This window comes from Dasypus novemcinctus, chromosome 4, assembly GCF_030445035.2.
Source record: "Dasypus novemcinctus isolate mDasNov1 chromosome 4, mDasNov1.1.hap2, whole genome shotgun sequence".
Taxonomy (NCBI): Eukaryota; Metazoa; Chordata; class Mammalia; order Cingulata; family Dasypodidae; genus Dasypus; species Dasypus novemcinctus.
In genome coordinates this window covers 19,427,680-19,448,853 of record NC_080676.1, presented here as the reverse complement: position 1 = coordinate 19,448,853, position 21,174 = coordinate 19,427,680, and the positions used below count along the sequence as shown (strand labels likewise).

General features: G+C 39.7%; 2 protein-coding genes across 3 annotated transcripts in view; one reads left to right on the top strand and one right to left on the bottom strand.

Annotated features, from left to right (window-relative positions):
- Nucleotides 1–3,345, bottom strand: part of RNF13 (ring finger protein 13) — a 151,979-nt gene extending 148,634 nt beyond the window's left edge. The window contains exon 1 of the mRNA XM_004472886.4: nt 3,063–3,345. The gene's annotated coding sequence lies outside the window, so the exon portion shown is untranslated. The remainder of the gene's footprint in view (nt 1–3,062) is intronic.
- Nucleotides 3,346–3,428: 83 nt separating this feature from the next.
- ANKUB1 (ankyrin repeat and ubiquitin domain containing 1) overlaps nt 3,429–21,174 on the top strand; it is a 62,470-nt gene continuing 44,724 nt past the window's right edge. The window contains exons 1-2 of one of the 2 annotated variants that reach the window (XM_071214563.1): nt 3,429–3,586; nt 13,953–14,143. The gene's annotated coding sequence lies outside the window, so the exon portion shown is untranslated. Of the gene's footprint in view, nt 3,591–13,952; nt 14,144–21,174 lie in introns of both variants that reach the window. The other variant, XM_071214564.1, reaches the window with a different exon arrangement.

Below are 21,174 nucleotides of genomic sequence, written 5' to 3'. Positions count from 1 at the left end.
GAAACATGACAAAGGAGAGACAGGCTTTATACTCAGGATGCCTGGGTTCAAATCCCAGCTACTCCACTAAATTACCTGTTTGACCTCAGAAAGTTATATAACTTTGATGCCTTAGTTTCCTCATTTCCAAAAAAGGGATAGTAGTCTACCTATCTACCTACTAATGACTGTTAAGAGAATTAAGTAAGGCAGTATATAGTGTTTAGAATTGTATTTGGCCATAAACAATCAATGTTAGCAATTATTACTGTTATTTATATGCTATGATATGTAGATTTTGACTACATCAATCATATGTTCCCATTTTTCCCAAAACAACTTTTGTGTAGTATAAAAGTTTTGCAAAAGCTTAATACTACATTTTTCATATATGCTTAATATATAAAAATATTATATGAGTATGTAATATTCAGATTACAAGAAATTTTAAGCAATTCACTACCATGCTTTACTAAAAGGAATTCACTTATCTACTAATTGTTTCCTCTTTTGAAAGAACTAACAAAGTTTACTAACTTTCTTCCCTTTTTAATGTCATGTGAACCTACCACATGCAATGCCATATGGTAGAAACATGCCAAATGGCTCAAAGTACTATTTTGATTCAACTCATTTTGGCTTCTACTAAACATTATTAATTCTCTTTTTTTTTTTTAATTTTTATTTATTTCTCTCTCCCCATCCCCAGTTGTCTGTTCTCTGTGTCTATTTGCTGCGTGTTCTTCTTTGTCCGCTTCTGTTGTTGCCAGTGGCGTGGGACTCTGTGTTTCTTTTTTTGTTGCGTCATCTTATTGTGTCAGCTCTCCGTGTGTGCGGCACCATTCCTGGGCAGGCTGCACTTTCTTTTGCACTGGGCGGCTCTCCTTACGGGGCGCACTCCTTGCGCGTGGGGCTCCCCTAGCGGGGACACCCGAGTAGGACAGCACTCCTTGTGCGCATGAGCACTGCGTATGGACCAGCTCCACACGGGTCAAGGAGGCCTGGGGTTTGAACCGCAGACCTCCCATGCGGTAGACGGATGCCCTAACCACTGGGCCAAGTCCACTTCCCAATTCTCCTATTTTAAAATGCCCAAAATCATACTTTTAATTTAACAGCCAACCATTTTTAGGCCACATGAGCATAAAGTATACCACAATATTTGACCAAACCATTTTGTTCCAAACATCATCATGGCAAGAATTATAAAACATAAACTGCCTTCCTACCCAATTTAATTCCAAAATGTAAACCTTTTATACTCCTAGGCCTGCTCTCATTTAGCTAAAATCAGTGCCTGAAAAAACTTTTGATATACCTATGTTACTCTGGTATGCAGAAAAATATTAAAGGGAGTTGAATGCTAGCAACAATTTAGGCCCCTCCAAAATGTTTGAGGGAAATTAACTTTAAACAAGGGATAGGAACTTACCCTAAACCCTTCACGAGTAAACTTTCTCAAAACAAGATTTGTCCATGTGACTTAAAAACACATTTGGTACGTAATAGGATAAAAGACACCAAGCTGGCTGACTTCAATAAAAAAGTGGTCATTTCTTACATAAAGAAATAAGTTAGCTTCTAGCTAATAGTTTCAAAAAACTTTGAGGCTTAACTATGGAACAGGCATATTTTATTTCATTTAATTCTCATAACAAATCTACCCTTAATTACAGATAACTTGATAGAACTACAAGTGGCAGAACTGAGAAGTGAGCACAGCCCAACTCCCAAAATGGGGCTTAAGTGTTTTGAAACATTGGTTTTTGCCATAATCCACCATAATACACTTTACCTTTGCATCTTTCCCTTAACACACATATTAGGAAAGAAAAGAAAAAAACCTTCATGAAATAAGATTTACTCTTACTCCATAGATTTACTCTTACTCCATAGGATGCCCTGATTTTCTTTCTTCCTCCCTCCCGATCCCCTCTTTAATGCCTGTCAATGCACTAAATTGATTCCAAAATCTACTAATGTATCCCTACATGCCCTGCACTTCTGTTTAAAAAGTTCGTTTTAACTGCTAACACAATCCAGTTTTGTTACTTTGAAATAGAGCTAATCTCCCCAACCTATTAAACACTGTACTTAACTAGATTAAACCCTTGAAAAGCCCTCCTTAAATCTTGAGTGGATGTTTCTGTACCACTGAGAGACACACCCACTTTACTTACAGTGTATCAAAAACTGCAGATGTTCTCCTTGGAGAATAACACATCATTGTTGAAAGGAATGCACTGGTTTTCATTGTTCCAGCTTACAAACTGTATCAGTGAGGAATAGTAACCGTGCGACAGGTTTGGGGCAACAGAAGTGGACCTGGGCAGCTGCCCACGGTGCTGAAACTGAGGGGGGGACTAGTTTTTAAAATCTGCAAAATAGAGGAATTTACCAAAAGCTAGCAGAGAACACTCAGTGGCTGCCACCAAAGTTTCGTTTGTGCTTCTGGGACACGACCTCTTGGCTTCAGTGTCTGCCCACTGTCCTTTCATCATTGCTGGTCAGCTCAATAAGCGTGCTGGCAGAGCCTTAACCGCTGACTTTTCAAAGGGCAAGGGCGTGGTATACGGCCCTAGCAGACTTCCATCCTAACCTGCAATCTGAGCTTCCACAGGGTGGAAAAAAGAGAAAAGTATGAAAGATGACTGCCCTCTTTTTTTTTTTCCTCAAAGACAAAAGAGCTCCGGCAACTAAACTGAACAGATTTTGCCCCTGAACCAAAAAAAAAGTGCTCGGCCAAAAGCGCCTCCGGAGGGGAATACGGGAAGTAAAACCAATAAGCAACAACTTTCGCACACACAAACGGCGGTGGGGAGTGGCGCAGGGTCCTCCGAGGGCAGGGCTTTTTCTTTTCGGGTTTTTTTGGTTTTTTTGCTTTGTATTGTTTTCCCTTTTGCCAAAAAAAAAAAATCCCCAATTTTGCCCCCACACGCCTAGACCCGGGAGTGGCAGCAAACACGTCGGCGTTCGGGCGGACGCGGACTCCCAGCGCCAGCGAGGGGGTGTGTTCTCCGAACCAGGCCCCGCGGCGGGCAACCCACCCCTCCCTCCACCGCGGACCCCGCAGCGGCTCTTACCTAGAAGCCCTCGCTCACCGGCCGCCGGGCTGAAGGAGAAGCCCCTACCGAGACTTCATGACTGGATATCCGCACCGACCCCCCCAGAGCCCGAGCAGGGACGACAACACCGAGGCGAGGCGGAAGTTCCGCCCCACGCGCCTCATTGGCCCGCGCCCGAAGGCGGAGAAAAGCGATTGGGCGGCAAGGCTGCTTGTTACGGTTCCTCCCCGCTCTCACGCCGGGTGTCATTGCTAGTTGCAGCCGGGCTCCGAGAACGGCCCAATTCGCTGAGTCGCGTTCCTGGCCGCGTGATCTGTCTTGGGTGGAAAGGCGGGGCGGGGCGGGGCTTGGTGGGGGGTACTGGTGCCTGGGCGGGGCGGGGGGGGGCGGTATTGGTGCCTGGCTGAAGGAGCGGATCTTGGCGGAGGAGGGGGGCAAACTAGCCGAGGGGACCGGCTGCAGCCGCCAGCGGCCTACGCGCACCTCTCACCGTGCTAGGCGAGCCCTCACCCCTCTGCTCCCAGTCCTGGCCGAGAGCGGGGGTAGGTGAGATCTCCGGCCGTCGCGGGAGTGTGGGTGGCGTTGTTCGAGGTGCAAGCGGCCTAGTTCTAAACGCGAGTGCCCCGGGGCCTGGCCGGGAGCTGCCTGACGTCAGCACTTGGGGCTGGCACACGCCATCCCCGGGGCTCGGGGAAAGGGAGCGAGGTTCAGCCCCTACGTCAGCCTTTTAAAACCCGTGCCTCCGTTTACTGAAATCTCGTCCCTTGCCGCCCTTCTGACAACTCTCCCTCCTGTGAGTCCCAGTCTTTTTTTAAAACTCAGGATACTATAAACCGAATTGGAGCATCCTCCCTGGTTAACCCAGTTGCCAACTCATCACCTTAAAGAGGCAGTGTGATTTAGTGCAAAGACTGAAAGTGTTATAGACCAGCGATATCGACCAGACTTAGACTCTGAATAAAGTTACAATTGAGAGCTTTATTAGCCACCCAGCCACTGCCTTCATCCTACACAGAGGAGAGAGCAGCCCAGGGTGGGGGAGTGGGGGGGAGTTGCTTATATAGGCCTTTAGGTTCAGGGCGGGGGTGCAATAGTTCAGCAAGTAAGCACTACTGAAGCAGATGTTTGCGGTTAATTAAGTGCTGGGGATTCTATCAGGGGAGACAAGCTGTTGGAGAGTTGTTGTTGTTTACAAGGGTCTGGGTCAGGTTGGCCTTTTGGCAGGAGCTGACAAGACTTTCTACAGGAGGAGGCTCTGAGATAAGGTTTTACAGTCGAGCATGCTTGTTACAGAAGCGAGATATAGGCAGTTAGTGGCTGTGAATTTTCCTCTCGGGTGGGGTGGTCACAGGCTCCTACTTCTCCACAAGAGGAGCAGCCTAAACTAGAATGTCAGGCTTAAATTCAGGGCCTAGTTCTGCTTCGAAATAATGAAGCGCCTTTAATGAGGCTTTTACAGGCTTCAAGTCCTTTTCCTTATCTTTTAAATAAAAGAGAGTTGGGTTGGGTGGGAGAACTATCATATAGAATACCCTTGGCTGTAACCTGTAACCTTGGGGCTGGAAGTGGGAATGAATAGGACACTGAGTGTCAGAGAAACGGGTGGGAGGAGGAAAACACTTTCCCTGTTATATATCCTTTTATGCCTGACTCCCAGGAATAAGCATCCTTGGTACTGAGGGATTATTACCAAGCGCCAATTATTAATAGAAATGCATCTGAAAAAGACCTTGACCAAATGGGGGAAATATTATATACAAAGAGTTGTTATGGCTGAGAGATTTCAAAGTGAGTCGGGAGTTCATTCCAGAGGTTACACTTATGTACATCTCAGCAGATCTCATTGATTGCTACAGTAAACAGTGACTCAAACAGCAGGGCTCCTGAGGGCTCTAGAGATGTCCAGACATTATAAGCAGGGCAGACAAGCTCAGGAATTTGGCACCCGGTCAGTGGGTTTTACTCTGGAATTTATGCTTCCAATATAACACACTTAGACTCATTTATAGTTTCCATACACATGGCTCTTCTGCCCCTTTTATTTGAACCTATAATTAGCAATATACTTGTTAAATATATGTCCTAGAGACTTAAATCTTTGGTCCATTCATGTGCCAGTTGAGTACTGAATATCAGCAGAGTTGTAACACCTGCTTTCCAGTTGATTGGACTCACCCAAAACAACTAATTAGAAGGTAATGATGGACAATGCCCATCCCAAACAACAGATTATTTGCAACATAAGCAAGATAGTTCCATCCGTCTGCCCCATGGGGCCTGAGCCCCCTCTTAATTAGAAACAGAGTGGACATCACCATCCCAAAATCCTCAAGACTGGGGAATGAACATTGGACTAAAGTAGACTTAGTTTTATTCTATTATAGACTTATTATTCTAGCAATGGAAGAACTGTTATCATTGATATAAAGGCGGTGGCCACCAGAGGTTCTGAGGGGAGGGAGAGGGAAGAATATGTCATATGGGGTCATTTTTGGGACATTGGAATTGTTCTGCCTGATGTTGCAATGATGGATACAGGTTATTATATATTCTGTCATAAACTACAAAATTGTGCAGGATAGAGTGTAAACTGTAATGGAACTATGATCCATGGTTAGCAGCAATGCTTCAATATATGTTCATTAATTGTAAAAATGTATCACACTAATGAAAAATGTTATTAATATGGGAAGGTGTGGTAAGAGGAAGAAGTGGGGCATATGGGAATCACCTATATTTTTTATGTAACATTTATGTAATCTAAATCTTCTTAAAAAATAAAAATTTAAAAATTTTTTTAAATAAAAAAGTTTAAAAATTCATGCTTATAGTTAGAACATATATTGATGTAGGAAAATGTCCATGAGAGATGTCAAATGAAAAAATTTATACTATAATATAAATACACATCATTTCATTTTCATAGCATTTATGTAGAGATAGGAAAAAGGTAGTACTTATAAACATTTTGTTAGTAATTATCTCTGAGTTGTGATTGTTGTATTTTTGTTTTATTTGTGTTTTTATAATTTCTCCATGCCCCATTTATTTCTAAGGCAGGTTTTGATTATTAAAAACAAATCTTGCCACAAAAAAAAAAAAGGTTTGAAAGTAATTCTTACTCACTATTGCAAAGAACACAGGCATCTCTTTAAGTACTGAGATCAATTAGAAATGTTAAAATGGCTCTGTTCATTACTACATATAGAATTTTTTAAAATTAAGAATGAGATAAAAAGCTCTTTTCATTTTGAAAAACAAATTACCATGTTAAAAGAAGAATAGAATCTATAAAGAATCAGTGTGTATGTGTGTATACATATCTATATATGTTTCCATGCATTTTACATGCATGTGTGTATATGGACTTGGAAACATACTCAATAGAACTTCTGAATATCATTTTAAGGAATTTGGGGCAAAAGATTGGGAAAAACTACCATCTCCTTGCCAAGTTCCAAATTAACGAATAGGTTCATTTTGTAAGATAGCAAAAGAAAAGTTCAGAACACAAAGAAGTAGGTTATCAGTCAGAAGTTTTTCAACAAAATTCATTTACTTTCAAGAAATTAAGAAAAAACAGACAAAGAGGTCTGTTTAAGGTTAAATGTCTTAAAAATGACATCATTGTTTTTTTCCCTTGGGATGACTTACTTCACTCTCATGTCCAAGATGATTGACATATAATTTCAAATTTTCCTTATTTGGGACATTGAGAGGCAGTTTTCTTCTATTTACCAACAAAGATATTACAAAATATTAATAAGCATGCAAAAAATCATATGTATAATATAAAGGTGGAAGAACTTATAGAAGTGTAAATGGATACAATCATTTTGGGAACCAATTTGGCATTATCTGGGAAGGCTGAAAAAAAAAACATTTCTATGACACAGCAATTTCACTTCAGGAAATATACTCTGGAGAAACAAAAATAGATTCATATCTAGGTACATTATAGTGAAATTTAAAGATAAAGAAAAAACAAAAGTTCTCAACCAGGGAGAAAAAAAAGATGAAGTGTTTACAAAGGAATGACAGCTGACTTAACAAAAGAAACTAGAAGTCAACGCAATAATATGTTCAAATGCTAAACTAAAATAATTACAATTGTAAGCATCATCATAAATGAAGACAAAGACTGGTGAGTAGGAGACAGCATTTGCTAACAGACTTGTACTAAAAGAACTTCTAAAATTTAAAATCAAGAAGAAAATTGAACACAGAAAGAAGGGGTAAGATGCAAAAAAGTAGGAAGAAATAAATTGAGTATAATTTCTAAAGCAGTAGAATTGAGAAAATACAATATAACCAACAGGAAGCAGGAAAGGAGGGAAAGAAAATAAAAGGTATTGTGAATGGCGAATACAAAATGAGATGAAAAAAATAGATAAATAAAAACTGGTATAAACTTGCCAGTGCAAAAACAAACTGTCAGTTATGTGCTTTTTTAATATTAAATGTTAAAGACATAATACTAAAACTTAAAGGACACCAAAAAGTTAAAAACGAAAGAAAAGGGAAAGATACACAAAGCAAATAACAACCAAAAGAAAGCTGGTATTACTATCAGGGGGAAAAGACCTTAAAGCCAAAAGCACTGTTATTAGGATAATTAGGATTATTAAATAACAATAAAAGAAAAAAATTTGCCAAGAAGTTATAATAATCTTGAACCAGTATGCATTTAGAAACATTTCCTCAAACTACTTTTTAAAAATTTTTATTGTTTTGGGAAATACCAGGGATAAAACCTGGGACCGAGTACACAGGAAGCAGGCAGTTAACTACCAGCTCCCCTACCTCAAACTATTTAAAGCACGAATTGACAAGTTTACAAGGAAAAGTTGACAAGTCCGTAATCACAGTATAATTGAATATGCTATTTTCAGTAACTGATAAATACAGCAGAGAAAATATTAGTAAGAATATGGAATACTGGAACACATGAAACACACAGCACCTTGTACACATTCTTTTGAAGCACACATGGACTCTTTCCCCAAAATGACAGCATATCATGTCATAATGCAAGTCTCATAAAATATTAAAAAGTCAATGACATAATGACTCATGTTCTATGACCAGAATAAAATAAAACAATAAAGTCATTATAAAAAGATAACCCCAAAATTCCATACTTTTGAAAATTTAAAACCATACTTCCAAAAAATTCATTGATCAAAGAAGAAATCATAATGGGAATAAAATATTTGGATTGACTATCAGTGAAAACACTGCTTATCAGGAGTTGTAGGATACAGTTAAAGCAAAATATAAAGGGAAATTTATAAGATTAAATTCATATTTTATACCAAAAAAAGAAGCAAGATTGAAAATTAATGAGATAACTGAGGAAGTTAGAAAAAACAAAAATAGCCAGGAAATACATAAATAATAAATAAATAAATAAATAAAAGATTGACAGACGAACACAAAATATCAATGAAATAGAAAAAGAGATATAATAGAGAAAACTAATATAGCCCAAAGTTGGTTTATATAAAAGATTACTAAAATATACCTATCTCTGGCAAAACTGGCAATGAAAGAACAGTGTTTACCCTATTAAGTTTTAACTAGAGTTATATTTTATCTCTGTAGTGGATATTTTAAAAATTATAAAATGCAAAATGTTTAAAAATGGAGGCAGGTATTTGGGACTATATTTTCTGCATGATCTCTCTGTAAATCTACAACTTCTCCAATAAGAATTAATTAGAAACAAAAAAATATTATGAACAACTTTAGACAAAAAATATGAAAAACATAACAAATGAACAATGTCCCAGAAAAACATTTTTAACTCATTCAAACTGACCTGAGAAGATGTGGGAAACCTGAGCAGGCTAAAGAAATTGAAACAGTACTCAAAAATCTGCAACCCTCTCCTACAAAAAAAAAAAAATCCAACTCCAGAAGGTTTTAAAAGGTGGGTTCGGGGAAGCAGACTTGGCCCAATGGATAGGGCGTCCGTCTAACACATGGGAGGTTCGCGGTTCAAACCCTGGGCCTCCTTGACCCATGTGGAAATGGCTCACGCACAGTGCTGATGCACGCAAGGAGTGCCCTGCCACGCAGGGGTGTCCCCCGCATAGGGGAGCCCCATGCGCAAGGAGTGCGCCCCGTAAGGAGAGCCACCCAGAGTGAAAGAAAGTGCAGCCTGCCCAGGAATGGTGCTGCACACACGGAGAACTGACACACAAGATGACACAACAAAAAGAGACACAGATTCCCGTGCCGCTGACAACAACAGAAGGGGACAAAGAAGAACACACATGCAGCAAATGGACACACAGAGCAGACAACGGGGGGGGGGGGGGGGTGCGGGGAAAGGTGAGTTCATCAAACTTTCAAAGATTAGATAATCCAATTTTTACAAACTGTTTAATAGAATTAAAGGGGAAAGCTATTCAACTAACTATATGAGGACAATAAAATCTTGATAACAAAACTGGGTAAAGACAGTATAAATATGACAAATTATAGGCAGATCTCATTTTCAATGTATATATAAAAATGCCAAATAAAACTTTTCTAAATTAAAAACCTGCAAAGCTTAAAAATAATCATGACCAAATAGTGTTTACTCCAGATGTGTACAATAACATTATAATATTTGTTAATAATTTACCACAATAGTACATTAAAGGTGAAAAACTATAAGATTATCTTAATAGGTGGAGAAAAAGCATTTGAGAATAAAGGAAAGGACCTATACTATACCAGATTATCAGATAAATCCCTCTAAAAAGCTGACATATAACTAAGACTTAAAAATGGAGCATTCTTAGGTTGTGAGCCATATGGACCCTGGTAAACATAGGTTTTAAAAAAGCAACTTATTTGAAAGATACGGCGATACTAACAAGATTAAAAGGAAGTTAGAAGACTAGTTTTGTAAAGATGAGTAACTCGAATTGCCTCACAGAATAACAGCACCCTCCAACCATTTTTATCACTCTGCTCGCAATTGAGATTCCAAGGAGGGAGGTAGCCACCGACCTAGCTTGTGACACATGCCCACTTCTTGATCAGGGTGTCTTGAATTATTGTCCATTCAATTGGGATAATTGGATCATGGTCCCAAGAAATTGAGATTATGTTACCAAAAAAAAAAAGTGGAATAAATGATTACCCAGGAAGAATTAAACAGCATGTTTAAAGGCCCTGAGTGTGGAAAGAGCCTAGTAGATTTGGCCCAATGGATAGGGCATCTGCCTGCCACATGGGAGGTCCGCAGTGCAACCCGCGGGCCTCCTTGACCCGTGTGGAGCTGAGCCATGAAGAGCTGACCCATGCGCAGTGCTGATGCGCACCACGCAGGGGTGTCCCCCGTATAGGGGAGCCCCACACGCAAGAAGGGTGCCCCACAAGGAGAGGCACCCAGCACGAAAGAAAGTGCAGCCTGGCCAAGAATGGCGCCACATACACAGAGAGCTGACACAAGATGACGCAATAAAAAGAAACACAGATTCCCGGTGCTGCTGATAAGGATAGAAGCGGTCACAGAAGAACACACAGCGAATGGACACAGAGAGCAGACACCTGGGGGGGTGGAGGGGGAGGGGAGAGAAATTAAAAAAAAAAAAAAAACAAGTCCATGGATCTGGATTGTGGGGAGGGAGGAGGGAGTAGGAGATGAGGTTGGACTTGGGCAGTACTAGTCAAAGGATAGACACTGACAAGCGACTTCAGCCTCATCTGGAGGTTTTAGAAATTCATATTTTTAGGCCCAGATGTAAAATCAGGTTATCTACGGGATGATGCCCAGGAGCTGTGTCTCTCCAGGTGGTTCTTAAACATGCTTAAATTTAAGAATCACTGATGTAGGGCCTTGTAAAACATAGTAAAAAGTTTTGGGTTCTATTCTAAGGGCAATTGGGAACTTCAAGCAGCGGAGTAACATGATCTGATTTGCATTTTAAGAAAATCATTCTTGCAACCCTGTGAGAAATGAAATGAAGAAAGGAGTGCAAATAAGGAGAACGTTTAAGAGATTGCTATAATAACCCAAGTGGGAAATGATGAGCTGGAACAAGGGGGTGGCAGTGTAGATAGAAAGAAATGGTCAGAGTTAAGATAGATTGGGGGAGGGAGGGGATAAATAGAAAAAATAAATCTTTAAAAAATACATTCTGGAGTCCAAATTATGAGAATTTATTGATGGATATGGAAGATGAGAGAAAAGAGAACAATTAAAGGTGACTCCCAGGTTTCTACTTAGAGAAATTGGGTGAATGGTGGTGGTACTATGTATGAGATGGAGAAAATGGGGTGATGACAGAAGAGAAAAATTTAGAGAGGAAGAAGCATGAGTCCATTTCTGCATGTTAAGAACGAGATCTCTAAATGGAGATGTCCAGGAAGATATAAGGAGGAGTGGTTACAATAGGAGATTAAATCTGGGACTTTTATTTTTCATCGTAAAGATAGCACTAAATACATGGAAAGATTTGAGATCATGTACAGGCACCTTCCTTTACAGCATTTTATTTTTTTTATTTTTTTTTTTTAAATTTTTTTATTTTTTATTGACTTTGTAATAATATTACATTAAAAATATATATGTGAGGTCCCATTCAACCCCACCCCCCCCACCCCCCCTCTCCGCCCCCCCAACAACACTCGTTCCCATCATCATGACACATCCATTGGATTTGGTAAGTACATCTTTGGGCACCTCTGCACCTCATATACATTGGTTCACATCATGGCCCATACTCTCCTCTATTCCATCATGTAGGCCCTGTGAGGATTTACAATGTCCGGTGATTACCTCTGAAGCACCATCCAGGGCAGCTCCATGTCCCGAAGACGCCTCCACCTCTCATCTCTTCCTGCCTTTCCCCATACCCTTTGTCCATTATGTCCACTTTTCCCAATCCAATGCCACCTCTTCTATGTGGACATTGGATTGGTTGTGTCCATTACACCTTTATGTCAAGAGGAGGCTCAGATTCCACCTGGATGCTGGATGCAATCCTCCCATTTTCAGTTGTAATCACTCTAGGCTCCATGGTGTGGTGGTTGTCCTTCTTCACCTCCATCTTAGTACAGCCTTTTAATAAAACTATGAATAATCAAAGAGATATGTTATTACATATACTATAGCCAGACTTTAGTGTAAGTAGAGTGGGTGGACACCTACATATTGTTTTGAGGAGTCCTTGACTCTTGACCTTGTATTTTTCCACATGGAACTCTTAAAGTGGTATCTGAAGTACTATATTAACTCTTTTCTTTGGGTTCAGAAATACAGGCAGATCTTAGAGATTTAACTGTCAACCACTGACACCTCAGTTTAGATAAGTAACACACACCCCACCCCACCTAGCACACTCTTGCAGCTTGCAAGACCAAAATATATTTTTCAGGCCAAGAAGGAAAATCCACAGAACGGGGAGCACTGAACAGAAAAGATGAGAACATGGACAATCTGAGATGGCATTGTCCTAACCCTGGGACTCTGATGGAAAAGTTTTCCCTACTATTTAGACACAATATAGGAGGCAAGATGATGGCATATATGAGCAAAATGAACAGACTACAAAGCATGACGTGTTTAATTTTACTAAATGGGACAGTGATTGGTGTTAGAATTTAATTTAAAAGTACTGTATTGATATAAAACATCCCAACTCACACAATGGCACTTAGTACTTCAATTAGCCCACTTTGTTCTATTTAGGTTAAGCTGACAATAAACTGTGTTTATGTGTTTTGTAACTGCTATTTTCCCCCAATACTGTTTGTTTTCCTAATTGTGGATTTCTTTCCTGTTCACTGCTTATTTCCTGCATCAAGCATGAGTTTATTCCAGCTATCAGTTGTACAATTTCACTTCTTTAAAAGAGGCTTTACATCTGGTGATGAACTTTATAATCTGGAAACTCTCCCAGTTTCCATCTGATTATAGTTAAGTCTTATCAAGTTTGGCAATTTAGTGAAATGCACCTGGCTCTATTTTTTCATCACCACCCAAAAATGGGGGGGAGGACAGGGGGAGAGCAAAGTGGGAGAACAGTTTAATTACATTTTCCATTTGTTCAAATGAGCAACTTAAAGAGACTGGATATGTTGGAAAGTAATAACAGCCAAATAATAACCATATAATTTTTTAAAATGACAAACACATTGTATGTGAATTGCTAGACTTGATTGCTATTTTCAGCCTTTCCTATTTTTATTGATAGACTTCCTTCTCTGTCTTACCTTTCCAACTGCTACTTTATAATGATTTCACTTTTTATTCCATGGTGTCTCCAAGTTCAGTGCTAAATAAAATTTTTAATAGGCAAAGTGTATTTCAAACACATCCCATCTTTCTTTTTTTTTAAAGATTTATTTATTTATTTAATCCCCCCCTCCCCCGGTTTTCTCTTCTCTGTGTCTATTTGCTGCGTCTTGTTTCTATGTCCGCTTCTGTTGTCGTCAGTGGCACAGGAAGTGTGGGCGGCGCCATTCCTGGGCAGGCTGCACTTTCTTTCGCGCTGGGTGCACTACTTGCACGTGGGGCTCCCCTACGCGGGGGACACCCCTGCGTGGCAGGGCTACTCCTTGCGCGCATCAGCACTGCACATGGGCCAGCTCCACATGGGTCAAGGAGGCCCGGGGTTTGAACCGCGGACCTCCCATGTGGTAGACGGACGCCCTAACCACTGGGCAAAGTCCATTTCCCCACATCCCATCTTTCCTTTCAACATTTTTCTTACTCTCTATCTCCTAAGAGATCACCGTCCTCCAAATATACCCAAGCAGCCTCTCCAGTGTCCCTCTGCTCCCCTCACTAATAGCAGTAACAATAAAAGTAAAAATAATAGCAACAACAATACAGTACTAAAATCTTTTAGACTTTATTAATCCACATAACAACCTTGGGTCCTACTATTGTGTTTATTTTTACAGATCTGAAGACTAAGGCTCAGAGAATTACTCATCCACACTCATGCAACTAGTGAGAACTGGGCTTTGAACACACGTCCATGGACATCAGCGCCTGAGCTCTGAACCACAAGGTCAACAGTGAGGAGGCCGTATCACATGAGGGAGAGGTTCCTACATTGGAGCCAAATGACTCTTGCTCCTTGTGATCTGGGGCAAGTTATGCAACCTCTTGGTTCTCATTTTCATCACATTCCATTTATTCATGACTGTCCTCCCTGAAATGATACCCCTTATCCAAATCTATCCCTTCCTCTCCAACACATTACATTTACCTGTCTTGGATTTCCAAAGCTCTGCTTCCAGCCAACTGTCACTTAGAAAACTTTTAAATAAATGAATACAAAAGGAATGCCCTTCTTAAAAGGATATATTTTAAAAAGTGACTTCTGAAAGCACAGTGATTTAAATGAAAATGTAATTTCAGATACTGAAATAAGTGAGTAGAAAAACTTGGTAATCAAGAGGTGTTTCCCTGCTACCCCCCAGTAATGATGTCATGTAGATCATGCAGGGCTTTCTGATTTTTATTAAACATAGGAACACCTGGGAACATGTTAAAATGCAGATTCTAATTCAGTAGGCTGGATGGAGCATGAGCTGCTCCAGTTCCAGCAAGCACTCAGGTGGCGTGGATGCTGCTGATCCTCAGACCAAACTTCCAGAGCAGGGGCTCTTAACGAGGGGTCCGTGAGCTTGGTTCAAAAAACATTATTCTTGGGGAGAAGTGTTGGAGTGGGTGTGATATACTTACTAAATAATTCACAGTAGAGTGTGGATTTAATAAGGGGTCCATGGTTTTCACGTGACTGGCAAAGGGGTCCATGGAACAAAAAAGGTTAAGAACCCCTGGTCTAGAGTGTCCATTCCTTTTATAGATGAAACCTATCTTCTTTAATTTATTGATTCTTTGTATGTTTTTCTTTGGTAAATAGCAAATTCAAGAAATTATCAAATCTGATTTTTAGTTCCCTCTGCTTGACCCAAGAATATATCCCTTACTTTCTTTTTTTTGTTTTTTGCTTTGATATCAACTTTTTTTTGTTTTTATTTATTTTTTTAATGTTACATTCAAAAAATATGAAGTCCCTATATACTGCCCACCCCCCTCATCCCAGTCCTCCCCCCATAACAACAACCTCCTCCATCATCATGAGACATTTATTGCACTTGGTGATCCCTTACTTTCTTGCAAGCTCTTCTGTACATTTAAGAAGATGTATTATATTTAACCCAGTATGTCTAGGTGTTTTAGTATCGCCCAAACCTGTGTGATTACTCTTCCAGTTAAAATGATGATGATGATAATTAAAAGAAAACCAAAAACAAACAAACTTTACTTTAAAAGAATCTGGAATAACATGAGGACAGAAAGAATATTAAGAATTAAGGGGAAGTGGATGTGGCTCAACTGATAGAATGTCTGCCTACCATATGGGAGGTCCAGGGTTCAAACCCAGGGCCTCCTGACCAGTATGTTGAGCTAGCCAATGCATAGGGCTGATGTGTGCAAGGAGTGCAGTGCCACGCCGGTGTGTCCCCTGTGTAGGGGAGCCCCACGCGCAAGGAGTGCACCCCTCAAGGAGAGCAGCCCAGTGCAAAAAAGCACAGCCTGCCCAGGAGTGGCACCGCACACGTGGAGAGCTGGTGCAGCAAGATAACACAACAAAAAAGAGACACAGATTTCCGGTGCTGCTGACAAGAATGTAAGCAGACACAGAAGAACACACAGCGAATGGTCACGGAGAGCAGACTAGGAGGGGGAGGAGGTGAAGAGGAGAGAAATAAATTTAAAAAAAAAAGAATTAACAATTCTACATTCTTTTGTAAACTTGGTTTTATTCTCAAAAAAGCTGACTTATTGCAACATAGGGTTCTACCTGGTATTACGAACTACATACTAGGAAAGCCTTTTCCATTTAGCAAGAGCAACTCAGCCGAGGCTACATCACACCTAGTCATGTCCAAAGAAGAGACCTCTCCTTAAACTTTTGGGCAAAGATTTTGGTAAAAAGAAATTTGTCTTTTTATTTACTAGTTTGCTTTTTTAATAGATAAATGTGACTATTTTAAATTAATGAATGTTAGATTGAAAGTAGCTCACTATACTTTTGTTCATCTACAAATGGAAAAATGCTTGTGATATCCATTAGTTGTATTTATTTCTTGGGGGGGAGGGGGAAGGTCAGTGCTGAAGATTGAACCCAGGATTTAAGTACACAGGAGGCAGACACTCAACCACTGAGCAACATCCATTCCCCCAATTAATTATATTTCAATAGATTGTTTTATTTATATCTTACTTTGATCGTTTTCAAGAACATAAAGGAATGTGAGATTGAAATCACTGTTTTGTGACTATTTTTAGTGGAATTTTAAGGAACAATCTTCACCTGCTTGTCTTTGGTTTATTTATTTACTTTTTTAAAAGATGTATTCATTTGATTTATTTCTCACCCCTTCCTTCCAGCCCAGTTGTCTGTTCTCTGTGTCTATTTGCTGCATGTTCTTCTGTGACCGCTTCTATCCTTATCAGAGGCACCAGAAATCTGTGTTTCTTTTTGTTGCATCATCTTGTTGTGTCAGCTCTCCATGTGTGCGGCACCATTCCTGGGCAGGCTGCACTTTCTTTCACACTGGGCGTCTCTCCTTATGGGGCACACTCCTTGCGCATGGGGCTCCCCTACATGGGGGACAGCCCTGCGTGGCACGGCACTCCTTGCGCACATCAGCACTGTGCATGGGCCAGCTGCACACGGGTCAAGGAGGCCCGGGGTTTGAACCACAGACCTCCCATGTGGTAGGCGGACGCCCTAACCACTGGGCCAAGTCCAAGTCCTCTTTGGTTTAAATAGTGAGGCAGGTGAGTCAAATTCTTTTCTTTACAATTACATTTTTAAAAACCTCCACATAGCTTCTAGTTCCTTGCTGTTCAAAGTATGGCCCTGGGAGCCTTTAAGATTTGCAGAATCTTAGAACCCTTCCTAAACCAACTGAGTCAGATCCACATATTAAGAAGATCCCTACATGATTCATATGTACATTATCTGAGAACTGCCTTAGTTCATGCTTTCTCAGATGGAAAGAGGAGATTCAATGATAAAATTTTTAAATTACAACAATTAAAGCATAATTATAAATTAAAAACAGATACTATCAATTCTGTCTCAACATTTTAGCATTGAATATTTTTCATACCAAAGCAAACACTTCTAAGGTAACTAGTGTTTTAAAGGAATGACAATCGTTCATAGGTCTTTTACAGTACTATTTACCATGTGACATAGAATTCTGTTATTGTTCTGGGTATATCATATACCACATATGCCATTCCTTCGTATATCACAAATATTTTAAAATCAGTTTAAATGTAGTTACTTCAGAGTCTTTTAAAGACCCAAAGTAAAAGTTTAAACTATAACAGGGAAAATGCCATGACATAAGCACTGAAATAAAATTCAAGTAACTCATTTCCAACTTTGGAATATATGAGAAATTAGAGGACTAAAATATTATATGACCTTAGTTGTTTCTTTTTTACCCTTTTTCCAGATCTTCTTGCAGAATTATTTTTATTTCATTCTATTTCTTCCTTGGCACGTGTCATCTTCCTATTTGCTTATTTTCCCATTATTCCCGGCAAAAACTCTCTTTTCCTATTTCTCTACATTTACTTTGTCTTATTTACTTTTTCCATGCTTATCCCTGCTATCTACTATCTGTTCATTCTCTTTACATAGAGCTTATTTATTTACTTTCTGACTTAACTATTGTCTTTGTCTCTACCCTGCCCGCTACCGTGCTTAACCTTCCTGCCCCCACCCACTACGCACACTCTTAGAGACACTAGACCAAAAGCTATGGAGATTGTTCACTGCAATAATCCAGCACCGAATATTGCCTGGCAGATAGTCAGGGCTCAGTAAGTATGCATTGAGTGAATAAGTGAAAGAATAAACAATGTATCTTGATTTCAAATCAAATGTGCCTCCACTTCCATACCATCTATTTGTACTTCTCTTTGCACACTCTATCATTTGGGACAATTCTGGGTCCAGGTCAATATTAGCAGATTCATATTTTTATGGTTCTATTATTCACATTTAAATCATTGATCCATTCTGAATGTCTTCTATGTAAGGTAAAAAGTATTTCTCCATTTTTAGTTTTTTCAAGTGACTACTTGATTAATCCAACACTATTTATTAAATACTAAATACCCATGGAATAATAGATACCCCAGCCCCACTGATGTGAGATGCCCCTTTTATCATTATCAAATTCTTGTATGTGTTTGAGGTCACTGCTTTGTTCTCTTATTATTATTATTATTATTGATATTTCTGACTTTTCTTGTGCCAGTGTCACCCTGCTTTAATTATTGTGGCCTTTTATATCTGATAGGTGAGTGCCCCTCATTATTTTTTCCCAGAGTTTTTCTATGTATATTCTTGCTTGTTTATCTTTCTTTGTGAATTTTAGAACTAGTCTTCTAGTTTAAAAAAAAATCATGTTGGTATTTTTATTGGGAACATTTTAATTTATAGAAAAATTTAGGAAAATTGATGACTTTGATGATTTTGAACCTTCTTTCCAAGGTTAAATTCTGCCTGTCTACTTGCTAACATCTTTTTTTATGTTCTTTGGTTGTGTTTTTACATTTATTTCATACAGTCCCTACATACATTAGTTTACTCCTAATACATTATATGTATTTTTCTTTTATAAATGGAGTCTTCTCTTTCATTCTTTCATATGGTAGTTATTTATTTTTTGGAAGCTATTAGTTTTTCTGTGTATTATTTTAAAATTATTTTTGGTTCTGTTTTTTTTATTTTTTAGTTGTTTATTTTCTGCATATTATTTTCAAACACAGCCATGTAATTGAATCATTTTATTATTTGAGAAGTTTTAAAATTTTGCATGTCATGTTTTTTCCAGGTTTATAACTATAATAAATTTTCTATAATAGGGACAGTTTTATTCTTTTCCAATTTTTATTTCTCTTGTCCAAACGTTTTGACTAGTACCTTGAGAACAGCAATAAACAACAATTGTACTGATAATGGGTATCCTTATTTTGCTTCAAATGAATCTCAATCTTGAAGGGTATGAGTCTGAACTCTTTTGAATTTTTTTTTTCAGGAGGTACCAGGGATTGAACCCAGGACCTTGTATATGGAAAGCAGGTGCTCAACCACTGAGCTACATCTGCTCCCCTCTTTTGAATGTTAAATAATGGAAACCAGCTCAACCATGTATAAAGAAAATGGAGGGAATTTATTAAATAGAGACAGGGTGTATCATAAAATTCAAGGACAGTACTGAAACAGGAATTCTGTCAGAAACCAGGGGAGAGCTCTCACTTCCTCTCTTGCCTCTGCTCCTCTTAATATGTCTTCTTCCTTCTTTCTTCTCAATCAATTTGCTTTGCTACTCAGTCACATGGAGGGAAGAAGACAGTTCACCCATGGTTCCTAAGTCGATGTCACAGTACTAGCCACAAAGACATATTTTTCTTCAATCCAAAAAGAAAGGATTCTGGCAACTCAATTCTGGTCCAGTCAATTTGACAGTGAGAGTAGGGTAACAGTACAAACATAACTGCTGGGTGGGGATGTGAAGGAAGTAATGACTTGTTGGCTGGAGAAAATAAGACGTGATGTAACCTAGGAAACAGAACAAGAAAGAATGTTCTTTGTTGAGACTCCTTTGGTCAACAGGCCAGTTTAGCAGAAAGAAAAAAGTCACTTTGAATAGTTGAAAGAGAAATGGCCGATAGCTGTTTCTAACGATAAGATAACAACAACAAATCTGTATGAGTTTTTAGCATGCAGACTTGCTCTATAAAATAGGTAGCTGAATAGAAATAAACTTGTCTGTAGGCATTGACTTGCAGATACCCTGATCCCTTCTCTCTTGCCTTTCATGCTGGATACCCTTCGGGTTGGATGCAACAGGGATGTGGTTTGGGAGCAACTACTTAAAGTGGACCTTTGTGAGCTGGGCATTCATTCCAAATGGCAAAACTACCACAGTGGACAAAAATATAAATGCATAAAGAAATATGTAGTTAGGCGGCGGACTTGGCCCAGTGGTTAGGGCATCCGTCTACCACATGGGAGGTCCGCGGTTCAAACCCCAGGCCTCCTTGACCCATGTGGAGCTGGCCAATGCGCAGTGCTGATGCGTACAAGGAGTGCTGTGCCACGCAGGGGTGTCCCCCACGTAGGGGAGCCCCACGCGCAAGGAGTGTGCCCCGTAAGGAGAGCCGCCCAGCGCCAAAGAAAGTGCCACCTGCCCAAGAATGGCGCCGCCCACATGGAGAAATGACACAACAAGATGACGCAGCAAAAAGAAACACAGATTTCCGTGCCTCTGACAACAACAGAAGCGGACAAAGAAGATGCAGCAAATAGACACAGAGAACAGACAACCAGGATGGGGAGGGGAAGGGGAGAGAAATAAATAAATAAATAAATCTTTTAAAAATATGTATATAAAAAAAAAAAAGAAATATGTAGTTAAAGCAGCTATCATCACTTGGTTGTGATTTCTTAAGGCTTATGAATTTCTTTAGTCTCTCTCTTAAGTTGGACTTCCTAGAAGCAGAGCCTTAGACAGGGCTTCAGATTCACATCAAGTATTGAGGGAGTGCTCTTCAGGAGAAACCAGTAAGAGAAAGAGTTAAGAACCAAGAGAGTTAAATCTTTGGGCTGTGCATGTAAGAGTTGGGCCCTGAATCTCAATGGAGTTGCAACACCTACTCTCCAGTACATTGGACTCACCCAGGACAACTAACAAGGAGATGATGATGGACGACCACCATCCCAAGGGACTGAGTCTACAACTGCAAGCAAGAGAGTCCCATCCATCTGCCCTATGGGAACGAAGCCCCCTCTCAATTAGACATGGAGTGGGCATCACCATTCCAGAATCTCAGGATTGGGGAATGAACTATGGCCCAAAATAGAGTTACTGGTATTCTACTATAGACTTATTGTGATTCTAGCAAAATAAGAACTTACATCACTAATTTGGAGGCAGGGCCACTGGAGGTTCTGAGGGGAGGGAGAGGGAAAAACAGGTATAATATGAGGGCATTTTTGGGACTTGGGAATTGTCCTGAATGACATTGTAACAACAAATATAGGTCATTATATTGTACAGGAGAGAGTGTAAACTA